Here is a 6,960-nt window from a genome sequence, read left to right as displayed (position 1 = left end):
TTCCTACTTCTTTACCTCCGTGACCCGGCGGGGGTCACATGACTACAAGGAATGCGCAAAAAGTGTTTCCATTACACTTTTGCGAAATATTTCTATTTCCAAACGTCTCAAAACCACCTCATGAGAGCGTAAAAACTTTTTGGCGATATTTGAGAGGTTTTTGTTTTGTTTTCCACAATCATGTGTTTCCTTTACCAACTTGCCTTTTGCGCAAAACTGAGGGTAATGGAAATGCACCTTGTGACTATTGCGTGCAGTGCTTACACTAAGAAGATTTCTATGTGAAGCTTGGGTAAACCGTCGCACGTTTGTTTGACTCGGTGACGGGCAGAAGAGAGCCGTTGTTGCATGAGCCAACCTTGCAAAGCATCATGGGTTAGGTAGTTGATTACATTCAATAGCGATTATTGTGCATCAGCTTTGTTGTAATAAAAAATAGACGTTATTTGAAATCAAATGAAACATAGAACATACATTTCAACAATAAATAGCAAAATGTATACAGTGCATGTATTTGTAAAATGATACATATCGTTGTGATATTATTTTTATTTGTTTTTTTCCAAGTTTATGACCTGTGGTCTTATGTTCAATAAACAAACAAAGACAAACATGAGCCATAACAATGTGTGTGTCCTGCTGAGCCTTTTCGGAAGGCTAAAATAAAAATATCTACACTTGGGCTAACGTGTCTGCTTGCACTGTTGTTCGAGCTCAAATTTTTTTATTTAATTTTTTTTATTTTATGAATTGAAGATGCCAGCATTTCCACACAATTTTATTTTTTTGTCTGTCTGACAACATTGTTTTTAAAAATAAATTAGACTTCATGTTCAAGCAGTTACTCAGTACTTGAGTATTCATTTCAGCGAATACTTTTTTACTTGTACTTGATTGATTTTTTTTTACGACTACTTTTTACTTTTACTTGAGTAATATTATTTGGAAGTAACGCTACTCTTACTTGAGTACAATTTTTGGCTACTCTACCCACCTCTGCTTATTTACGAACTTACTTACAAACGGGAGCTGAGCATTTCTGGCAGCACGTTTCCAATTAGGAGTGTGAATTGCCTAGTACCTGGCGATTCGATTCGTATCACGATTCATAGGTCACGATTCATAGGTCACGATTCGATTCGATACCGATTAATCCCGATACAGATCTATAAATTGATTATTGCGATATTTTTTTTAGCTCAAATTTAGAAAATACTAAATATTATGAAAAACTATAAAATACTTTCGAAAATAATCAGCAAACTTGTACATGTACACTGTAAGATTTGTATGAAAAAAATTCTGGTTTATAACTGAGCCACTGCATTTAACAAACAGGTTGCAGTCTGTTTCATGTTTGAACAGCACTGAAATAAAATATTAAGGCTTAATGTTCTATTAATATAACATTATTCCATGCTTAATGTGTGACTCCTAACCCTAAGAAGAGTTTTGTTGAATATTTCCATTAAAAAAATTATGTCTAAAAATCGATTCGGTCGCTAATTGAATCGATTCGAGAATTGCGTACTGTAATATGGCGATATATTGCAGAATCGATTTTTTCTAACACCCCTATTTCCAATGTTACAATGTGGGACCGTGAGGTAAATGACACAGCCAGCTTCCAATAGCTGCTGGGGCCAAGCAAAAATGGTTGGATAATGGTGATAGCATTTAGCGTTAGCTAAAGTAATATATAACACAAACGACGGTCACCAGATTGACTCGCAGTTACATTAGTTATAATTAGTTCCAGGTGATTTTTTTATTGTATAATTGTAGTGTAGCGTTTCCGTTTATATTAAGTTAGCCGCTCCTATATCTGAACCGCCAGTCCTTTGAGCCAGCAAAAAAAAAAAAAAAACTCCTTTGCACTGAGCCGAGCGACATTCTGGGCTCTGTGAGCCAATTACTTCTGTAACGTTCGCATTCGGACTAATAAACAAATGAGTTTAAATTATTTGTGGATGAATCATTTCATTGCCATTGCACCCACTAACTTGCCTCTATCAATGCTATGGTTTGGTCATCCAGTGGCACTATCTTTCAGAATTCCAACACAAAGAAATGACCCGCATCTCAGTGGTAAGCTAGAACTTTAGAACAGGCCCATGGGCTACTCATGTGGTCCTTGGGGGCTACCTGGTCGTGTGGACACCACATTGGTGACTCTTGTGCTTGACGAATTAGCATCTACTTGTCATCGAGGCGTGGTTTTGCATATTCAGCACGGAACAGCTTGATTTTCCTCCATTAAGCTATAAAGTGGCTTTTTTTTTTTATTCATTAAGATTTGGTAGGGATGTTAACATTTTCTATGGTGTCTCAAATTTACAAGACTTTTTTTTTTTTACTTAAAAAATGTTAAAATGTGACTTTTGAGTCTTTCTGTACTGTTAATAATTTGAATGAATTCATTATATTTCCAATGAGACAGTGATTTTGAAACTCAACCTTTAATTTGGTGACCGAATCCTCTCGAAGAATAACGTTCCAGCGCTTCCCCCCCCCCCCACTCACTCGCACACAATAATCAACTGTACGACTAATTAGGCAACGACTTCAGCCGTAATTAATAAACATCCTCTTTTAATTACATAGAGCATTTGTTGAGATCATTTGTTGTTGCCTTTTTTTCCTCATGCCTTTTAAAACCAATCCTCGACGGAATCACGCCGCGTGTCTGACATCAATTATATCAAACAAGACAAATTGCTCTTGCTGAAACCACACCGAGCGTGCACACTCTTCACACACGCAAACACTCAATAAATGACATAGAACATCAGGTAAAACAAGTTTCCTGACATTTGTGTTGAATTTAATCGAGTTGGTGTCATTTCCAGCCTTGCTTGTAAGGAGAACAATTGCACATGTAGAAACGCACACAAGTCTCATTGAATCCTTTATGATGCGTCTGGAATTTGTAATGATTTTAATTAGGAAAGGTGCAGTTGGCAACGCTGACACTCCAGGGTGCCTGAAGCCAATTAAAAATATGTGCTGATCAAACAGCTTGCTCTCGCTAAGCATGCACCACCAGAGCCTTGCGCGTTTACTTGGGACGGGCTTTCGAGGTGGGTGGGGCTATTCCCCTCCCACCAAACAAGCACAAGCAGCAACACAGATCTGGTTCAAGGTTCAGCTGCTCCCATTAGCTGCACATTACGGAGGGCAACCATCAGCCAGTGGAAGTCCCGGAAGAGAATCTTCCGAATCACAATCAAACGCCTGTGAGAAAATGTCACGCAGCCACAGAGGTTCCTTTTTATTCCCCCCTCCACACACACACACACACACACACACACACACACACACACACACACACACACACACACATGGGAACGGGCTGAGTGAGCCCCCTGCCTTACAGTTGGTTATATGACAAATGAGAGTGACAATTCAAGCTGGTATTAATTACCGACAAGCCAAAAATGGATGAATCCAAAAAAAGCCCGCTATATTTTCCAAATGTTCATATTCCTGAAGAATCGTCCATCTCTGTCACATCTCCTGGCCGCTATGAAGTCCCTCCTCCTTTCTATCATTAAGCCGCTCTGTCTTTGCTGATTAATGACGCTAATGAGCGTGTGCAGCCAGTCACTCGGTCACACGTGATTCCGTCCTTTGGCCCGGGGTGTGCGACGTGTCCTTTTGGCAGAAGGCAATTAAAGTGAGTTCAAGTCTTCTGCGAATGTGTGCGCTATATTTTTATGCCTTCAGAATGATTTCAGTTTGTCCTTTAAGTGAAGATTTTTGATCTCTTTGGGTCTGCTTTCCTACTTAGCAAAACCTGGCATTCAACGGAGATGTTCCCTCGCTTTTGCAAAACTAACCATCCATTTTTCAATCTTCTACTGCTTTTGTGTACAGGTCAATGCCATGTGAACGTAAAAATATATTGTATTGTAAAAATAAGTGGCATCTTGGGGCCAAAGAACTATAGCTTCATTCAATGAAGCCCTGGGCCTCTTCCGAATCTGATTTTTGTTTTGTAACTCTTTTCTTTCCTCTCTGCATGAAATGATCTGGAAGCACTTGAAGGGAAGGTTGTTTGAATTGTAAAAAATGCAGCATGAATCACAAGGTGGGTGTTTGCCACCACACAAACTGATTTAAAAAAAAGAAAGAAGCTAAATTGGTGATTTAAGCCTGGCAGAGTGATTTCAGAGCGCCAAGAACATTTGATCAACCAGCAGGAAAAGCCTCCTTGTTCCTTGTTGGTTGGCTGCTACACCATCACTTCTAAATATGGTCACGCTTGCATCAGGGTGATGTCATTCTTGCACGCTGCCCTGCGGCAAAAACCAAGAGACCCAAGTGTAGTGTGAAAAGGCCTTTATGCTCCAAAACAATAACCTCTAATGTTAAAATTGGACATCACAATTATTTTCCTAGCTCACTATTTACGTCATGAGAAAATACTGTAATATGTTGACCTCACAATTAACTCATTCACTGCCATAAATTCATTTGAAGAAAAAAAAGATTATTAAAAATTAGGGGCAAGAGGCGATTACATTTTTTTTATTTTAATTAATCGCATTACTTCACTAGTAAACTCGCGATTAATCACACATTTTATATCTGTTCTAAATGTAAAATTTTAAAAAAAATCTAGGTTTTCATACTCTCGTTAACAAAAGTGGAAAAAAATGTTAAACTAATAGAAATAGTTCAAATGAAATTTTGACGTTTTTAGCGGTCAATGGCAGTGAAAGAATTTAAAAAAAGAAAAAGAAAAGATAAAAAATTCAGGGCGTCAGGCGATTTAAGTTTTTAATCGTAATTAGTCACATGACTTCACTAGTTAACTCGCGATTAATCACAAATTTGATATCTGCTCTAAATTAAAAATTAAAAAAAATTCTAAGTAGGTTTTCATACTCTTGTTAACAAAAGTGGAAAAAAATGTTAAACTAATAGAAATAGTTCAAATGAAATGTTGACGTTTTTAGCCGTCAATGGCAGTGAATGAGTTAATAAAGACTCCTGAGGGAAGTGAATTTCAACAGAAGTTTAGCATCATACCTCTCACTGATAAATGATATAACTTGATTGAAATCCATTTTAAAGTTTTTCCTCAAAAGCGGTCCCACGCACGCACGTCTCTCTACTTAGGTCGCACCACCTAACTAGCAACGAGCTTCGGCTGGCTACTATGTGTGGCTGAACACATTGTGGAATTACTCCTTAACCCGTGGGCAGTATTTTATTTTGAAATGGCTTAGTCAGAACTATCAAAAAGCCCAAAACGGGTCACAATACATAGTATTCACATGACCTCACCGACCCCTACCTATCGACACACCTGATTCACGATCAGGATCGTTATCAAGCTTCTGCAAAGCTTGCTGATGAGCTGATCATTAGATTCAGCTGTGCTGCATTAGGGAAACATGGAAAACAGGCTGGATAGGGGCTCTTGAGGATCAAACCTGAGCACTCCTGGTGTACATGTGCACGGGTCCAAAATTGGCCGAACAAAGATGTGAAATGAAACTTCTAGATAGTATTCACATGCCGGGTCATTTGCCCTACATTGTGTGCCGGTCCATAGAATGTCGAATGGGAACGGCAAAGAAGTGTCCGGAATTAGAAAGAATCATCGAAAGGATTTTCAACCGACAAAGTCTACCAAAGTGTGTTCTGACCATTTTGATTAAGGTAAGTGTCATTTTAAGATGGTAAAAATATAAATAAATTAGCATAATGCGATCGTGATATATGTGGGCCACTAGCCGAGGCTAGCTCTGCCTAAAAATAGATTTGTGGTCGATTTTGAGATCTCTCCAAATACCCTTCTTTAGGTTTATTTTCCTTTCCCAGCAGCCCAAAAGTTGAAATTGTCGTTAACTGTTTCTGGACTACGATGCCACCATGAATGGAGTGGATAAAATGGATCAGAACATCTTTTACCACCCGGTATAGGAACCGAAGGACATGAGGAAGCCACAACGTAACACCACCGTAACGTAACCGTAGCATGATCCTGATATTAGACTTGATGGCAACACACACTGCAGTATATACTCGCTATTCCCCGGAAAAAACGGCCTGCAAGAAAGTGGAGCACGCGAAGAGGCAATCTGTTGTGCAAATGCTGTTGCGTCTCCTTGCACGCAGGAGAGTGTTACAAAAAGAAAAACTGTCGTTGAAACATCCACATATTTGTAAATAGCACCACAGTTGCACACATTTGTAAATAGTTTGCCAAATTGTTGTCAAATTGTTACACTGTTGAATGTAAATAAACGTATTTTGCTATCAAAAAACACTTTTTCATTCTTGGTGGTAGTGTTTTATAGAAGTAAAGCACTATTTAGGTGTTTGTGGCATCATTCATGGACAAAAAGAAGTGTAAAATTCACTAGAGTGCATGAAATAATATCGTTTCACTAAAAGCTTGATTTCTCCGTATTTTAGTCCAAAACAAGCGAAATCGGATGAAACTAACCATTTTCTATAGTTGATTACTAAAGAACGGAATAAGGTAGAAACAAACTTTTTTTTTCTGATGAAAGATGAAAGTCCAATCTTTCATTTGGTAGTATGTGTGTTTCCATAGTCCAAACAGAACATTTTCTGTGGACCTTGAAAGATCAGTCAAAATGCTTAAATCGGCTGGCACTGACGGCATCCCTTTTCTGAAAACGTCTGGCAGTCAAAGAGTTAAAGATTCCCAGCCCTACAAATCACCACACGCATGAGCCAGTTGATTAGACACATGCACATTAGCTGTTACAACACATGATTGCTTTATTGTAGACAAAGCGATGAGGTTTGAACCCTACAAAAATGCAGCAGGTAAGTTCACTTATTTCCAACCAAATTGGAAGTGGTCAGAGGAAAAAAAGTGAGTGTGGAAATGGGAATCGGTGGAGGATGAGCAGGAGGTCAAGAAAACCCTGAAGTAGGAGGAGAACGTCCTCAAAGAAGAAGAGGGCCAAATTTGTC

The sequence above is a fragment of the Leptonotus elevatus genome, chromosome 1, assembly GCF_054856555.1.
Source record: "Leptonotus elevatus isolate MCC_2025b chromosome 1, RoL_Lele_1.0, whole genome shotgun sequence".
Taxonomy (NCBI): Eukaryota; Metazoa; Chordata; class Actinopteri; order Syngnathiformes; family Syngnathidae; genus Leptonotus; species Leptonotus elevatus.
Note: the sequence above shows the minus strand (reverse complement) of the source record.